Consider the following 18,846-nt stretch of genomic DNA (forward strand, 5'->3'; position numbering starts at 1 on the left):
TCTTTTGTTTAGCAATTTAGCATATTTGATTTTTCCTATTTCTTTGTCTGTTGCTTTGGTCAAATGTACTGGGTGGAAATGTCCTTTGTCACTGCTACGTGTAAATATCACTTTCCATTTTTCTTCTTGGCTTTTTGGTTTAGCTTTAATCCTCTTCTTAGAGGGGCTACTGTCCCTCTCACTGCTTTCCTTGCCTTTTTGGTATGGCCATACTGTATTTCCCCCTTACTACCATCTGAGGTAGAGCCCATGAAGCAACCGCCCTTCAGCAACTCCTTTGTCATCGTGATTTTCGTTCGTTCTGGTTCGTGTTTCCCATGTCTCTTTCCGTCCACCACTCATCCATCGTGTCTCTGCAATATTAACACAAATAACAATTCTTATTGTTAAAAATGCAAACCCACATAACATGCTAGTTGATTGTATTGATTTATGTGATATATTTGATATGATACCTTATGTAAAAGGTATGTTTTTGCACATGTATGCCATGTATAAATATTATTTATGGCTGAGTCTAATTGTAATGAATACAAACAAATGGATTAATAAATGTAGTCTTTACAAAAAGTTGACATAACTGCATTTCACCTTACACTGCACACAAATTTGACCAATTTAAGATGATAAAAAAAACAGGTTTTAATAAAAGACTTCCCTGCTCTGAGATGATACAGTTCATCATGTTGGAGGTGTTCAACCTCTTGAGCTCATATAAATTAGAATTAAAATGCATTTTTTTCACATCTTCATTTCCACAAATTACATACAGGACCGATAAGAGTGCCGATAAATACCGGTATCGATAATGAATAACAATAAAGGTATTCTATCAATACATTCTTAAAGATATACATCTCTAATGAAGATGTATATCACTGAATTGATTGCGCTCTGCATTCTGCTCACTCAAGAGACACAATCCTTTGCACACAAGATTAATAGATTATCTTTGAATGTACTATCAAGTTTGGATGTGTCATTCCATTTTTTTGAATCCAATAATGGTGATATTATTTAGCTGCCAATATCTACCTTTTAAAAATATATACATTGTATTACTTTATTGCAATTGTTTCACAAAATTATGAAATATCTTGTGCTTTTGCCATTGCTTCTTTTATTTGGTTTAAAGTGCCAATAGAGTGGTAAAACCGGTTGCCTCTTTATTGAAGCTATCTATGATCATATACCGTATGAATGACAACCAAAGACATACAAACTTTACGAGGAAATAGATATGATCAAAATATTATCAGCCATTTACAATTTAGACTGCATAAAAAAAATTAAAACATATGTGTACATGTCTTATATAGGCAGAGGTGGGTAGTAACGCGCTACATTTACGCCGTTACATCTACTTGAGTAACTTTTGGGATAAATTGTACTTCTAAGAGTAGTTTTTATGCAACATACTTTTACTTTTACTTGAGTATATTTATAGAGAAGAAACGCTACTTTTACTCCGCTCCATTTATCTGCAATCAGGTCGCTACTCGCTACTTTTTTTTTTATCGATCTGTTAATGCACGCTTTGTTTGTTTTGATTTTGTCAGACACGCATTCAAAGTAGGAACTACGCATGCCTGCTTTTCACCAATCACATGCAGTCACTGGTGACGTTGGACCAATCAAACAGAGCCAGGTGGTCACGTGACCGTCACACGTAGAACCCGACATGTTGAAAAACTTATTGGGGTGTTACCATTTAGTGGTCAACTGTACGGAATATGTACTGTGCTGTGCAATCTACTAATGAAAGTTTCAATCTATCAATGAATCAATCAAAAGTGTAAACGAAAAAAGTCACTTTTTATTTCAACCGTACTTCCAACCCTAAGCCGAAAACTGATCGCACAGTTCCTGTCTTCACAATAAAAGAGCCGCTCCATCGCGCCTGCGCTAACAAAATAAGAGTCTCCGAAAGCCAGAGCAAACAAGCTAGCAAGCTACGGAATTTGCCGCCAATGTATTTCTTGTAAAGTGTATAAAAACGAATATGGAAGCTGGACAAATAAGATGGCAAAAACCAACGACTTTCATGTGGTATTAGACAGGAAGGAGCAACTTTTTTTTCTCCTCCATTTGAAAACCGGGACGTTATCAGCACTATTGTCAGGTAATACACCAACTTATATTTTTGGTTTCATTAAAGATAGGAATCTATATGTTAAACATGCATGTATATTCATTAAAACACCTTTAACATGTGAACAAAAACGGCAAAATAAATAAATATAAATTATATACTGTATATATAAAGGTATGTATATATATGATATGTGTGTATGTATATGTATATATGAGGTAGATCACCTCGACTTGGTCATTTATTAAGTAATTGATAAACGTTGAAAAAATTATTGGCTTGTTACCATTTAGTGGTCAATTGTACGGAATATGTAATGTACTGTACAATCTACTAATATAAGTTTCAATCAATCAATGAATGCCTACTGAGCCTATGGTGCTGTTAAGTTATTGTGGCTCAATTTGCCTTGATTTTTATTTTATTTTAATGTATTATTATTTAATATATAATATTGTTTTAGTTGCTTAAGAGATATTCCTGGCTGTGAATTTGCTCATTGCTATTTTTATGTTTTTGTGCATTATTTGTTGCCGTAATCATTAAACAAACAGGTTACTCATCAGTTACTCAGTACTTGAGTAGTTTTTTCCCAACATACTTTTTACTTTTACTCAAGTAAATATTTGGGTGACTACTTCTTACTTTTACTTGAGTAATAAATCTCTAAAGTAACAGTACTCTTACTTGAGTACAATTTCTGGCTACTCTACCCACCTCTGTATATAGGTATTGTGAATGATCAACAGCACATCTCTTTCTACAAGTCTTTTTAATGTTTGTGTATTTCCAGTATGACTGATACAACAGAAGTGTTCCTCCAGGGACGTCAAAATAGCTGAAGGTTTTCAGAGTGAAATATTCAAAAATGGCTGACTGAATTTGTGGCATTTTGTGATGTTTCGATGATATATTCACATACTTTGCGGATTGTAAATATAATTGGGGTGTCAGACACGCGGCCCGCGGGCCAATCGTGGCCCGCGAGACGTTATTTTGCGGCCTGCACCTTGATATGTAAATTTAATGTTAGCGGGGCCCGCGAGTTTAATAAGAATGACGCTTGTATGAATTGCGCTTGACAGTGTCATAATTGCCATAATTGCCAAACCTCCCAATTTTTCCTGGAAACTCCCAAAATTCAGGGCAATCTTTCCGCGACAATCATTTTCTCAAACATCTGTCTCAAACATCCGTCGATTATCTCCCAATCTACAATGCTCAATTGGTGCCGTTTTGACACTGCCTTTAACGCCTTCTATAACCTGTACGAACAGTATTCCAGCACAGTCATATTATAAACTTGACTTTTGGACACATAAGTCAACGCAACCGCCTTTATTGTCATTCAAAAAGCGTCCCAGCTCAACCTCGTTTTGCGTAAGGATTTTGCATACACACGTTAAGCACTGCAAGGCATACTTGATCAACAGCCATACAGGTTACACTAAAAGTGGCCATACAAACAAGTGTAACACTGTTACAAATATGGGCCACACTGTGAACCCACACTAAACAAGAATGACAAACACATTTCGGGAGAACATCCGCACCGTAACACAACATAAACAAAACAGAACAAATACCCAGAGTCCCATGCAGCCCTAACTCTTCTAGGCTACAACGTACACCCCCGCCTACTACCAAACCCCACCCCCCCACCCTCCCGCCGTGCGTGGATTGAGGTGGCCAGTTATGGCTGCAAGGTCTTTTGGGTATTTGTTCTGTTATGTCTATGTAGTGTTACGGTGCGGATGTTCTCCCGAAATGTGTTTGTCATTCTTGTTTAGTGTGGGTTCACAGTGTGGCGCATATTTGTAACAGTGATAAAGTTGTTTATACGGCCACTTTCAGTGTGACCTGTATGGCTGTTGATCAAGAATGTCTTGGAATCACTTACGTATATCTATAGATGCCTTATATGATATATGTCTAGGCCAACACGCCGTTAATACGATGAAAAGGCGCATGTGTTGACATTTTTTTATGCTGTTGGCCGTGTGAAAGTCGAGGCACTATTCGGGAGTATGGTTGCCCCTGGGGAATTCTCGGGAGGTGCGCGGAAATTGGGGGTCACCTGGAAAAATTGGGAGGGTTGGCCATTCAAAGAAGGGGTATTCATTAGAAAGTCTATGTTAGTTTTATTAAGAAATGTTTTATTTCGGCCCAACCTCACCCAGTTTCTGCATCCAGTGGTCCCCAGGCAAAATTGGTTTGAGACCCCTGATATAAAGTCAACATGTTTTTTCCACTGTACTGGTACTTTAAAGAAATAAACACAAATTACAGTGGATGTCATTGTTTAAAAAATGTACAGTAAAACAAGTTATTTTTCTCTAAGAAATAAAAGATGAGCACATTCCTGGTGGTCAAGCAATCGAATTTTAGTTAAGCACCTTGTCAATAATATAGCACATACTTGTCAATTTTTGTAATCAATGTTTTACAATTGTTGCAGCACTACTGTACCGTAAAATCTGCTTCTAGAGTATGTTTAAGACTACCAAATAAAATATTTCTCACTTGTTTGACCGTCATGAACGCTACATGACCAAAACAGGCTTTGCTACACATCTTAATTAAAATGCAGCTTGGAGTTCTGTCAACTATCCTTTAACATGAGCGTTAAAAAACAAATAAGTAGTTTAACCCAGCTGAATGTCATAGTTAACATTTGATCACAAGTACCACTGTAGCTAACATACTGCTGTTATTTGTGATTGTAACAGGTCTCGTACCTGCGTCTTCTGGATCAGAGACGTTCTGCACACTTCACACAGCGGTTTACAATATTTAATCTTTTTGACACAATACACATACCAGGCTTTGCACTCCGTACTTGCAGTATTTTTAAAGAGTCTTTTTGGATTCTGCTCTCCAGCACGCTCCTCCTCTCCGTGTCTTCTGTCCTCCCCCATCAAGGTCTCCCGCGCTGCTAATAAAGGAACAGGTGATTAGATAACTCGTTCCAGCTGAGATTATCCACTCACCTGTCAGCTGCTTCATGGCCGATCTCTGCACACACCCCGCCCGCAGGGAACGCGCGGACTACGCCCCTTGCCACAGTGATGTTTGGCTTTTTTTTATGCAGGACAGAGTTTATGTAAAATATGAATAGATGAAGCTTCAAACAATATTTTCTGACAAACACTACTAATTAAACACAAAAAAGCCTTTTTTCTAGTAGGACTTACATGTGGCATTTTGAACGGATTGCAGATTGTGTTGATTTTGGACAAATAATTCTGAATACCCCATTGTGGGACTTCTTACACGTACAGTACTTAAAATAGTTACAAATTTGCAAAACACAGTGGTACCTTGGCTTACAAGTTTTTTGGGATATGATCGGCTAAGTGTTTCACGGTGGCAGAGGGGTTAGTGCGCCTGCCTCACAATACGAAGGTCCTGAGTAGTCTAAGGTTCAATCCCGGGCTCGGGATCTTTCTGTGTGGAGTTTGCATGTCCTCCCCTTGAATGCTTGGGTTCCCTCCGGGTACTCCGGATTCCTCCCACTTCAGAAGACATGCACCTGGGGATAGATTGATTGGCAACACTAAATTGGTCCTAGTGTGTGAATGTGAATGTTGTCTGTCTATCTGTGTTGGCCCCGTGATGAGGTGGCGACTTGTCCCGGGTGTAACCCGCCTTCCGCCCAATTGTAGCTGAGATAAGCACCAGCGCCCCCCGCGATCCCAAAGGGAATAAGCGTTAGAAAATGGATGGATGAATGGATGATGGTATAATTGTTAAGTTTTTAGGTTTTCAGCAAAAATTTGGGTTGAAACTTACCCCACTGCTTTTTGATGTAGCAAATGTCAGGACCCCCATTAGACCCTACGAAAGCAACTAGTGTTTTACTTGCTACAATTTTGTTGTTGCCAGAGATCAACATAACCTTGTTTTTCCAACTGTGGAAACAAAGAAAGCCAGTGAGCAGACGAGTCCTCAGAAAAATTGATGCATTGAATTGAATGACCATACTTGCAGTATTTGAGGCGCAATCATCAAATTTTAGAAGAAAGACATATTTTTACATGTATCATTCGCACCCGACCATAAGATGCAGAAAACTGGTACAAAAGATTTTGTAAATGTGTATTTATATACCTTAAGTGTTTCCCTACAGTGCTTGTTGTTAAGGTCTTGGTCAAGGGGGGGTGAACCCAGGATGCGGAGAAGGGAGAAAAAGTGGAATTACAAAAATGAAAACAAATTTAATTAGAGAAAAGGGATAACTAAGGGTGATGGGGCAGAAGCGCACACCATGTAACCTGGACAAAAATAGGTTCCTCAGGGGTCGGCAGGAGAAAAGGCCAGGGTGCACAGACCTGGGCAAGAGTCCAATAAAATAATCCCCTTTAACTCAGGGAAGCTGGGAAACAAACACAGAAGAGGTTAGGGAATTCAGGACAAAGTAACGCCTGAATTATGAACTGAATTATATTTATATAGCGCTTTTCTCTAGTGACTCAAAGCGCTTTACATAGTGAAACCCAATATCTAAGTTACATTCAAACCAGTGTGGGTGGCACTGGGAGCAGGTGGGTAAAGTGTCTTGCCCAAGGACACAACGGCAGTGACTAGGATGGCGGAAGCGGGAATCGAACCTGCAACCCTCAAGTTGCTGGCACGGCCACTCTACCAACCGAGCTAAACCGCCCCGACAATGTACAAGGTCTAGTGAGGTGAAGCAGGCGCATGCACAAGAGTGGTTCAGGATACATTAACCAGCAAAGCCAAGCTGTCAGTGACGAGCCTAAACACTGGCGGGCTAATTGCGAGCAGCTGTGCCTCAAAGTCCGCCCGTCGCAGAGGACGAATCACTGAATACACAGGTGCAGACAAAGGAGAAGGCAGGATAAAACCAAAACACAACAGTGGCAAACGTAGCGGATGACAGCGTCCAGTTCCTGATTGGTGCGCTCAGTCTGCCCATTTGTCTGTGGGTAGTATCCAGAGGAAAGGCTCGGGGATGCTCCCAATGACTTGCAGAAGGCCTTCCAAACCGCCGAAGAAAAGTGTGGCCCTCTGTCCGAGACTACATCCACCGTGATTCCATGCACCCGGGACACGTGGCGTACCAGCAAATCTGCAGTCTCGAGGGCCGAGGTCAACTTGGGAAGAGGGATGAAATGGGCCATCTTAGAAAAGCGGTCCACCAAAGTCAATATAACGGTGTTGCCCTTAGATGGTGGAAGTCCTGTGACGTAGTCCAATGCCACATGGGACCACGGCGGGAGGGGATGGGAGGGAAGTGGTCGCAGAAGACAAGCTGGGGCCCGATGTGAAGCCTTATTGCGGGCACAGATGGTACACGCAGATATGAACTCTGTAACGTCAGCCCTGAAAGTTGGTCACCAGAAGTGCTGGGATACGAGAAGAGCAGTACGGGTAATGCCTGGGTGGCAGGCAACCTTGGAGCTGTGGGCCCAGTTCAAGACTTCCGAACGGACCACTGGGATTACGAACAAGTGCCCCTGAGGACAGTTCTTTGGAGAGGGAACATTCTTGAGTCATTCTGTCACACCACTGTAGCGCTCCCAGCACTTGTGATGGAGGGATGATGGTCTTGGTCTTGACCTCTTCCTTGGGGCAGGCGTACATCCTAGACAAGGCGTCTCGTTTACCATGCTTGGAGCCAGGGTGGAAGGTCATGGTAAAGTTGAATCGGGCGAGGAATAGCGATCACCTAGCTTGTCTTGGGTTGAGCCGTTGGACAGTGCAAATGTAGGCCAGATTCTTATGGTCCGTGAACACCACAAATGGGGTCTCCAAGCCCTCCAGCCACTGCCTCCATTCTTGCAGCGCCTAGACAACGGCGAGTAGTTCTCCATTGCCAATGTCATAGTTGGAATGGAGTCAGGCAGCGGGAAAAGAAGACACAGAGGTGCAGTCTCTGGTCGGAGGTGAAGAGCTGGGTGTGAACAGCTCCCACGCCGGAGTCGTATGCGTCAACCTCAACAAAAAATTGAGAGGAAACGTTAGGGTGGACTGGAGAACTGGTGCAGTAGTAAACAACAACTTAATTTTATCAAAGGAAGTCTATGTCTCTGAGGTCCACAAAAAGGGTAGCTTAGTGGACCTAAGTCTAGTTAATGGTTCAGCTACCAGACTAAAATTACGGACGAAACGGCGATAAAGATTAGCAAAACCTAGAAACCTTTGGAGCTGTTTTCTAGAAGTGGATGTGGGCCAATCAACCACCAACTTGATCTTTGCGAGATCCGTTTGGAGTTGAGCGCTCTCCACAATAAAACCCAAGAACGGAACAGACTTGGAATGGAACACGCACGTCTCGGCTTTGACGTAAAGACGATTCTCGAGAAGAAGTTGGAGAACTAGGCGAACATGCTGGATGTGAAGTTCGGGAGTAGGCAAGAAAATGAGGATATGTCCAAGTACAAACTCCATTTCCATTTGAGTTGGGAAATTGTGTTAAATGTAAAAATAAACGGAATACAATGATTTGCAAATCATTTTCAACCCATATTCAGTTGAATATGCTACAAAGACAACGTATTTGATGTTCAAACTGATAAACTTTTTTTTTTTTTGCAAATAATCATTAACTTCAGAATTTGATGCCAGCAACACGTGACAAAGAAGTTGGTAAAGGTGGCAATAAATAGTGATAAAGTAGAGGAATGCTCATCAATAGAATAGAATAGAATAGAGTTTTATTGTCATTATTGCAATGAACAGGTTCAAAGAACAACGAAATTGGAGCAGCTCCTCCTAAGGTGCATATACAATATGGTAGTATAAATAAAAAAATAAAAAAAATTAAAAAAAAAATTAAAAAAAAAGATAGAGATGACAGATGTATCTATGTATACATACATAAAACATTATTGCACATTGTAGTCCGAAAAAATAGAAAAACATTTAAACATTACACATGAGGACATGATGGACATATTGTGCTCACTCAGTGCCTGTTTAGTGCTACTATGGCTCTTGGGTAAAAGCTATGTTTTAGTCTATTGGTGCTCGCTTTTAGCACCCTGTAGCGTCTGCCTGAGGGTAGCAGTTCCAGGTGGATGTGCCCGGGGTGGAATGGGTCTTTCAGGATGCTCTGTGCTTTCCTGAGACAGCGGGAGCTGTACAGGTCAGCCAGGGGGGGGAGGGGGCATCCGATTAACTTCTGGGCGGTCTTTATGACTCTCTGGAGCGCCGTTCTCTCTGCGGCCCTGCAGCTGCTGAACCACACGCAAACACTTATTTGGACATCCCACAGGTGTGCAGGCTAATTGGGAACAGGTGGGTGCCATGATTGGGTATAAAAACAGCTTCCCAAAAAATGCTCAGTCTTTCACAAGAAAGGATGGGGCGGGGTACACCCCTTTGTCCACAACTGCGTGAGCAAATAGTCAAACAGTTTAAGAACAACGTTTCTCAAAGTGCAATTGCAAGAAATTTATGGATTTCAACATCTACGGTCCATAATATCATCAAAAGGTTCAGAGAATCTGGAGAAATCACTCCACGTAGGCGGCATGGCTGGAAGCCAACATTGAATGACCGTGACCTTCGATCCCTCAGGTGGCACTGTATCAAAAACTGACATCAATCTCTAAAGGATAATACCACATGGGCTCAGGAACACTTCAGAAAACCACTGTCACTAAATACAGTTAGTTGCTACATCTGTAAGTGCAAGTTAAAGCTCTACTATGCAAAGCGAAAGCCATTTATCAACAACATCCAGAAACGCCGCCGGCTTCTCTGGGCCCAAGATCATCTAAGATGACTGATGCAAAGTGGAAAAGTGTTCTGTGGTCTGACGAGTTCACATTTCAAATTGTTTTTGGAAATATTCGACATTGTGTCATCCAGACCAAAGGGGAAGTGAACCATCCAGACTGTTATTGACACAAAGTTCAAAACCCAGCATCTGTGATGGTATTGGGGTGCATTATTGCCCAAGGCATGGGTAACTTACACATCTGTGAAGGCAACATTAATGCTGAAAGGTATATACAGGTTTTGGAACAACAAATGCTGCCATCTAAGTGCCGTCTTTTTCATGGACGCCCCTGCTTATTTCAGCAAAACAATGCCAAGCCACATTCAGCCCGTGTTACAACAGCGTGGCTTTATAAAAAAAAAGTACGGGTACTTTCCTGGCCCGCCTGCAGTCCAGACCTGTCTCCCATCGAAATTTTGTGGCGCATTATGAAGCGTAATATACTACAGCGGAGACCCCGGACTGTTGAACGACTGAAGCTCTACATAAAACAAGAATGGGAAAGAATTCCCGTTTCAAAGCTTCAACAATTAGTTTCCTCAGTTCCCAAACGTTTATTGAGTATTGTTAAAAGAAAAGGTGATGTAACACAGTGGTGAACATGCCCTTTCTAAACTACTTTGGCACGTGTTGCAGCCATGAAATTCTAAGTTAATTATTATTTGCAAAAAAAAAAAAAAAGTTTATCAGTTTGAACACCAAATATCTTGTCTTTGTAGTGCATTCAATTAAATATGGGTTAAAAAGGATTTGCAAATCATTGTATTCTGTTTTCATTTACCTCTAACACAATTTCCCAACTTATATGGAGAGGGGGTTTGTAGATGATCACTAAACGGTCGAGCATGTCGCGCAAGACATCATTGATGAGGCTTTGAAAAACAGCCGTCGCATTGGTGAGGCCAAAAGGCATGACAAGGTATTCGAAGTGTCCAAGTTGTGTGCTAAATGCGGTCTTCCATTCATCTCATTGCTTAATCCTGACTAAGTGATATTCATTGCGGAGGTCCAGTTTGGTGAAGTGTCTAGCAATGTGTAGTGGGTTGGAAGCTGAGTTGAGAAGCGGGAGAGGATGTTTATTTTTTAACACTAATAGTGTTTAGGGCACGGTAATCAATGCAAGGGAAGAGTGTCTTATCCTTCTTTTCCACAAAAAAAAAAAAACGGCTGCTAGAGGAGAGTTGGAGAGACGGATGACGCCAGAAGCGAGCAAAGTGGTGATAAAGTCCTCTCGTGAATTTCTTTCATGTTTCGAAATGTTATAAAGACGGGATGAACGGACTGTGGCACCAGGGAGGAGATTAATACAACAATCATAGGGACGGTGTGGAGGTAATGACAACGTGCGGTCCTTGCTAAAGACCTCTTTAAGTTCGTGGTAAGCAGTAGGCACAACCGACAAATCAATGACCTCCTTTACGACACGTGCGGGCCCTGTGTTTTGCGCATGACAGAAAAAAAAACAGCTAATGATAGTAGTCTTGACCCAGTCAATACGGGGATTATGTTGTTTAGCTAGCCAGGTAAGCCCGAGCACAACAGGAGCCGAACAAGAGGGAATGACTAGAAAATTGGTTGACTCAAAATGGTTTCCAGATAATTTAAAATAAAACGGCTGAGTCTGAGGGGAAACGCTCGCCAGGTGGCCTCTGTCGAGGGATTGGACTAAACTAGGTCTGTGTAATTTGGCAACGGGTATGGAAAAACGTTTAATGACAGACTCATTGATAAAATTGTCATCAGAACCTGAGTCAATAAGAGCCCTAATGTCCAATCTCTGATCTTTATCCCAGGCAAGCATGCCCGTGAGTTGAAGCCTTGATAATGTCTGACCTGTAGATGGCAGTAGAGGAGCCGGATCGGTCGCTGGAGTTGCAGCTGGAGTGCGGTGAGGAGGTGGGGCTTGACTACGGCGAGGAGGTGAAGCTAGAGTGCAACAACGGGCAGGACAGTGGGAGAAGCGACGCTCAGCTCCTCTGCAAAATAGACAACGCTGAAGGCGGAAATGCACCAACAAAGACGCAGATATCTCTCGCCCGGACGCGGGTCACTGGGGCCCCCCTCTGGAGCCAGGAGGCCCGATGGCGAGCGCCTGGTGGCCGGGCAAGTCCCCATGGGGCCAGACCGGGCACAGCCCAAAGAGGCAACGTGGGTCACCCCTCCAATGGGCTCACCACTCATGGAAGGGGCCGTAGAAGTTGGGTGCATTGTAAGCAGGGCGGCAGCCGAAGGCAAGGCACTTATTGGTCTGATCCTCGGCTACGTAAGCTAGCTCTTGGGACGTGGACTGGGGGGTAAGGAGCCTGAGCTAGTGCGCGAGGTAGAGAAGTTCCGGCTGTATATAGTCGGACTCACCTCGACACACAGCAAGAGCTCTGGAACTAGTTCACTTGAGAGGGTCTGGACTCTCTTCCACACTGGCGTTGCACGCAGTGAGAGGCGACGAGCTGGGATTAGCAATTCTTGTTGCCTCCCGGCTCAAAGCCTGTACATTGGAGTTCAAGATGCAGAGACGGGAGACAAGGTGGAGTTACAAAAATGAAAATAAATTTAATTAGACAAAAGGGATAATCAAGGGCGATGGAGCAGAAGCGCACACCATGAAACCTGGACAAAAATAGGATCCTCAGAGGTCGGCAGGAGAAAAGGCCAGGGCGCACTGAGCAGGGCAAGAGTCCGATAAAATAATCCCCTTTAACTCAAGGAGGCTGGGATACAAACAAAGAAGAGGTTAGGAATTCAGGACTAAGTAGCGACAATGTACCAGGTCTGGTGAGGTGAAGCAGGCGCATACACAAGAGTTGTTCATGATACATTAACCGGTAAGGCCAAGCTGTCAGTGACGAGCCTAAATACTGCCGGGCTAATTACGAGCAGCTGTGCCTCAAGGTCCGCCCCTCGCCGAGGACGAATCACTGAATACACAGGTGCAGACAAAGGAGAAGGTAGTATAAAACAAAAACACAACACCTGTAAGACGTCAGTAAAATGGCTGATCAAACAAAACAGAAGTCATCGTCACAGACCCACTGGCTGCGGAAGCTCGCTGTTCCAACAGACTCAATAACTCTACAGTGATGTTTTGGTGAGTTTAAGAGACTGAAACAATACAAAAAGAATGGCATTGTAAGTTAATATTACTAACACATACACTTGGAAACATGTTATCATCTAATGCTAACTACACTAGTACATTATAATAACACGTACAAATCCATCCATCCATTCATCTTCTTCCGTTAGCCGAGGTTGGGTCGCAGGGGCAGCAGCCTAAGCAGGGAAGCCCAGACTTTCCTCTCCCCAGCCACTTTGTCCAGCTCTTCCCAGGGGATCCCGGGAAGAGCTGCATTCAAATATGCATGAAAACACTCCTACAGAAGTGTAGGAGTATTTTCAATCTGGGACGGTTTCGTAAGTATGAATTATGTTAGTTACACTGTGAAACTTATAAATGTTTCTCGCAGTGAAGAATAAGGTTTCCTTTCAAGAAGAAACGCTGTAGAGGAATAGTAAACAAAGCGGGATATACTCAAGGCATGAAACATGAAGTACATTTTCAACCCACAGCACCTGCAATGAGCGAACACATCCCAAAGATGATGCCTTTGCTCAAACAATAAAACACATTTTCAGTGTCTCTATCAGGGTTATACGAAAACTATTTGTTGAATACAAAATATTATGGCTGATAGCAAAGAAAAATCCATAAAATAGCTGCACCATTTTTATTTGTAAAAAGCGTAGGAAAAAAGTAGCAGCTTATAGTCCGAAAAATAACAAAAGTTGAACACCAGCTTTGGGCGTAAAAATATATTTTAAGTTGAGTACATTCATCCATGAGCTGTTTGTAGTATATGTTATGTTATTTTTGATATAACATTCCTCATCTAATGTTGGTGTTTTTTTCAGAAAATAAAAAACTTTGATTTGAGATACATGCGTTTTGGGTTATGAGCTATGCCACTGAACCAATTCAACCCTGAACCAAGGTGCCACTGTATCAGTTCTGGGTTTTTTTTTGTTTGTTATTGGAAACCCAAAATGCTTTACTTAATGTCACTCAAAACTAACACTTTTCAGAATCCTGGAAAATGGTAAAAGGAATTAGCTTTAGATGTGACTTTTTAGACACAGAACAAGACTTGCTTCTCTTTGATTGCCGAGGGGTTTGCACATAGTGAGGCTCTGTGCCTACTTGAGCGCGTGTAAGCAATCTACCTTACACTTCTCTCTCTCTCACACACACACATTGGAACAACATCCTTATTAATTATGGGATTTTGTCCACACAGTTTCCTGAAATAGTTGTCTCAGCCTGTAAAATAAAGGCCCACATCTCTCAAATTAATTACAGCATTATACATTCCTTAGTTTGTTGTCATTGAGGAAATTCAGTGTGGATCTTTGGTGTAATTTTCTTCTGCTAATTAACGACTGAATTAAAAACACAGCCCCTGGCTTTAGGCAGTAATGCGCACTACTCAATATCCTGTTTGGGATGTATTGTTTTTTGCTCTGTATGTGTTTAGAGGGGTCATGTGCTTCTATCGTCTCAAAACGAGATTTGTTCAAGTACCAATTATGCTTGATAAAAAGGCACCACATTGGAATGCAATAAGAGGATAGCATCAGATTGTTAACAATAACTTTCCTGTCTTGATGATGCCATCGATGGGGCAGACTGATAAACAAAGCAACATATGCTTGGCTGGACTTTGTATCTGTTTGTAGACATGCATCTCATTTTCTCACCTAATTTCTCTCAAAGGGCTAACAAACGTCAGGTGACAGCAGTGCCAGAAGTATCATCCATCCTTAAATAGATCAAGAACTTAATTTTAATACCCCTGCAATTTAAAAGCAAAGTTATGTTTTAATATTGGCTGATAACCTATTAGCCTAATGTGGTTAGTGGGCTTCCCCCTTCCCTCTCAAATACACTTTTGGTAAAAAGGTTTGCCTGATTGATTTTACAGAGAAAAGTGTTTCACAGCACTCACTATATTGAATGAGTCAAACACTCATACTGTTAAATGCCCAAATACAGTATGTATCTTCTTCCTGCTGAAAATATTAATTCATTCATTCAATCATTTTGCATCATCATTTGCATTTCAAGATAAGTAAAATCTCATGGGAATATTTGTAAAAATATGGGAATTCTCTACATCACATTAAGCTCCTTAAATGTAAACAATTTCATAGCAGTTTATGGATTTAATGTATTCTAAGGTTTCCTCCTGAGTAACCCTGAAATATTATAAACATTTCTATAAAATCTATTTTGGGCTCCTAGACGTGATGAGACATGTTTCAAACTAGCTGACATAATTTCTTCTTGGATGTAACAGAAAGCATGAGAATGCTGCTGCCTGCTCCTCTTTATGTATATATTAAGATTCATATTCCGAATCACAATAATGTTTATTGACCAAGTATGTTAAACAAAAGGAATTTGACTTGGTAAACTATTGAGGTTAATTTGTGTTTTTATCACGAAAGCTTTTTTTGGCCCTGAATTTATCAATCAATCAATCAATCAATCAATCATTTAATCAACGTTTACTTATATAGCCCTTAATCACAAATGTTTCAAAGGGCTGCACAAACCACATCAGGGCAAGAAAAAACTCAACCCAATGGGAACAACGAGACCCAGCAGGGTCTTGAAAGGAGACAAGTCAGCAATGTAGAGACTGATGTAAAGAGGAGTGGTCCCAACTTTGAACAGCTACCGGATCATCCGTGGAGACTGAGCCATGGTCACTTGATAACCTCTCCAGACAGGAGAGGTGGGCAAAGCAGAAAAGAAAGACAGCAAATCAACTGGTCCTAAAAGGGGTACATTTAAAGGATAGAGTTTACAAATGAGTTTTAAGATGGGATTTAAATGCTTTTACTGAGGTAGCATCTCTAACAAGTACGTTCCACAGTACTTGAGCCTGAATAGAAAACACTCTAAAGCCTGCAGACTTTTTGGGGACTAATAGAATCACAATAAGCAGGAGTTTGAACGCAGATATCTATCAGCAAGATATGATGGCGCTAGACCGTTTAGTATTTTATACCTAAGTAGTAAAACCTTAAAGCCGCATCTTAAATGCACAGGAAGCCAGTGCTGGTGAGCCAGTATAGAAGTAAAACAATCAAAATTTCTTGTTCTTGTCAAAATTCTTGCAGCCGCATTTTGTACCAACCGTAATCTATTAATGTTAGCCATAGGGAGACTCGAAAATAATACGTTACAGTAATCGAGATGAGACGTGACAAACGCATGTATAAGGATCACAGCGTTGGTGGTGGGATTTTAGCGAATATGTGTAACTTTGTGTGTACCCAATGTATTTATGTTGACAATTGCCAAAATTTAGTGTATAAAATTCATGGTATGAAAAATCAGTTCTGAAAAATTCAGTGTCGCTGCTTCAAAAAGCAAGATTCAATAGGTAAGATAACATCCACAAATTAAATATAATATCACTGTTTTGCAGAATTTTGTACGACAAAGAACAATGATTTTGCATCATGTATCATTACCATCTTCTGGTCACATTGTGTATCACAGTCATTTCAACTGCATGACTTGTACAACCACTTAAAAGAGTGCAGAATTGAACCATTTCTATATTTTGAAAACATTCATCGGGCCACATTGAAGTGTTTGTATTATGCACAGGTAGCCCAATTAATTGCTGTTTAATGCTGTTTTGCAAGACCTGTGTCATGTGACTTCCAACTTGACACCTGGTTCTGAGGTTTAGCCTTATTTTACCGGAACTGAGTTTTGATTTTTAAAGCAGCAAATTTTTCGACACTGAATTGTTATACATTAAATTTTTTACACAATTTTGTATACACTAATTTTAAAACAAACAAAAAAATAGAACAATTGTCAGCATGAATTGATGTTAAAAAAAAAAAATTCAGTTACATAGTTGTAAAAAATCACAAAAAATCATAATAAAGACACAAATTAACCTCCATAGTAAAATATGCTGTATTTGCTCGATGCACACTACCGTGCCATAGCAACTATCCGCGGCCTCAATATATCTAAACCACAGTTGGGATTTTTGGCAGAAATATTTTTTTCTGTCATGTTAATGACCTTTCACCTCTGTTCATTCTTCCATGTATTTATTTTCTACTGTTTTGTGATGTTTTTATTTGATTGAATCACGAGACATGAAACTCTGCACGCTGCTGTAACGAGCCTACGCTGCGAGTGCTGCTGAGGGAGGACGAAAACAAACAGAATGGAACCGGTAAGACAAAGGCAAAAACTAGATTTCCTGGCTAAAAAATGGAAGTTTTGAAAGTTAAGCAGAGGAAATAAACCGTGTGTGTACAAGCCACTGACATTGCAGATGAAAGAGAAAGGCAAAGGGCGAGGGGCTAAAAAAGAGTGCTGCGCTTAAAAAGGAAAAAGGAAACACTTCGAATGCAGGGCAAACGGTTGTAGTTGAAAAAAAAAAAGAACGAAGAAAGAAAGACAGATACCAGGCAGCACAGCAGTTACAGGGGTTAGTGCATGTGCCTCACAATACAAAGGTCCTGGGTTCGATCCTCGGGCTCAGGGTCTTTCTGTATGAAGTATGCGTGTTCTCCCCGTGACTGGATGGGTTCCCTCCCAGTACTTCGGCTTCCTCCCACCTTCAAAGACATGCACCTGGGGATAGTTTGATTGGCAACACTAGATTGCACAACCAACCTGACTTCATTTTTTCATGCACTGCAAGTAGAGTTAGGAATCTCTGGGCACCTCACGATTTGATCTGATTCCGATTCTTGGGTTAATGATTTGATTCAGAATAAATTCTCAATTCAACACGGTTCTCTGTTGAAACCAGTTCTTGCATCATGTATGTATTATTATAATTTTTTATATATTGTTTTTTTTTTTTTTCAAAGATGGCGCCGCTGTAGTGGCTGCTGTTGGCAGGAGCTCTGTGCTCTTGTGTCATCCTTTTGTGTTTCGCTCTTGTTTTCATGTGTTATTATATAGATACTGTATATATTTTTTGCCTTTTGGTCCGGGACCCTTTGGGACTGTGTGACAAGGGGTGGCACTTTCCTGACCTCCGCGGTGCTTTTTGTGGACTTCTGGATCTACCTCCCGGGAGCCTTTTAGCCATGGAGACCAGCTGCTGGGTCTCTGCCACACCAGAGTCAGTTTGGAAAGACTGGAGGAGATGCGGATGAAGAGACAGGGCTGCGGAGCTAGCACTGAGCGCCGGACGGACCAAGCTTCACAGTGTCTTGGCTGAATGAGCAGGTATCTGACACTCCAGTCTTTTTGGACGTATCCTCGCTCATCCATGCGGACTGGACACAGGGCGAGAGTTGGTTGGCAACCGAGAATGGAATCGGCTCTCTTGGTTGCTTTGTTGGGTCTGCACCTGTCTCTGGCCATGCTCCCTCCACGCCAGCAGAGGCCACCACAGTGTAAATGTTTATTTTACTTTTTACTCATAGCTGTATGTAGAAGTGGCTGGTTGCATCAGCTCTGCTACTTTAATGTATTTCATGTCCTTTGTGTTCTTTGATGTTTCCCTCTTACACACATGTAAGAGGAATGTGTACTATGGCTATGATTTGTTTTTTCCCTTGGCCTTAGTCTGGACCCCCTCTACAGGGGCCCAGGCTTAGATCGATTTTTTTATTTTATTTTTTTCTCCAATTCCCCCCACTTGGTAACCTGTATCTCACCTTTTTTGTAAGGGGCGAAGGAAGTTGGAAGACCCGTCAGGGATCCTGTTAGGTCTCCCTGTAATGTTTGTCTGATCTTGAATGGGATTGTGCTAAATATTTTAATTTCCCCTCGGGGATTAATAAAGTATGTCTGATTCTTCCATCCATCCACCCATCCATCTTCTTCCGCTTATTTGAGGTCGGATCGCGGGGGCAGCAGCCTAAGCAGGGAAGCCCAGACTTCCCTCTCCCCAGCCACTTTGTCTAGCTCATCCCGGGGGATCCCGAGGCGTTCCCAGGCCAGCCGGGAGAC

The 18,846-nt window shown here is 41.7% G+C and overlaps 1 protein-coding gene across 4 annotated transcripts in view; it reads left to right on the forward strand.

Moving 5' to 3' along the window:
- Positions 1-18,846, forward strand: part of LOC133569629 (receptor activity-modifying protein 3-like) — a 114,430-nt gene that overhangs the window by 58,705 nt on the left and 36,879 nt on the right. The window contains exon 2 of one of the 4 annotated variants that reach the window (XM_061922101.1): positions 17,026-17,107. The exons of the other annotated variants lie outside the window; for them this stretch is intronic. The gene's annotated coding sequence lies outside the window, so the exon portion shown is untranslated. The remainder of the gene's footprint in view (positions 1-17,025; positions 17,108-18,846) is intronic. 4 annotated transcript variants of the gene reach the window in all.

Source organism: Nerophis ophidion, linkage group LG15 (genome assembly GCF_033978795.1).
Source record: "Nerophis ophidion isolate RoL-2023_Sa linkage group LG15, RoL_Noph_v1.0, whole genome shotgun sequence".
NCBI classification, from domain to species: Eukaryota; Metazoa; Chordata; class Actinopteri; order Syngnathiformes; family Syngnathidae; genus Nerophis; species Nerophis ophidion.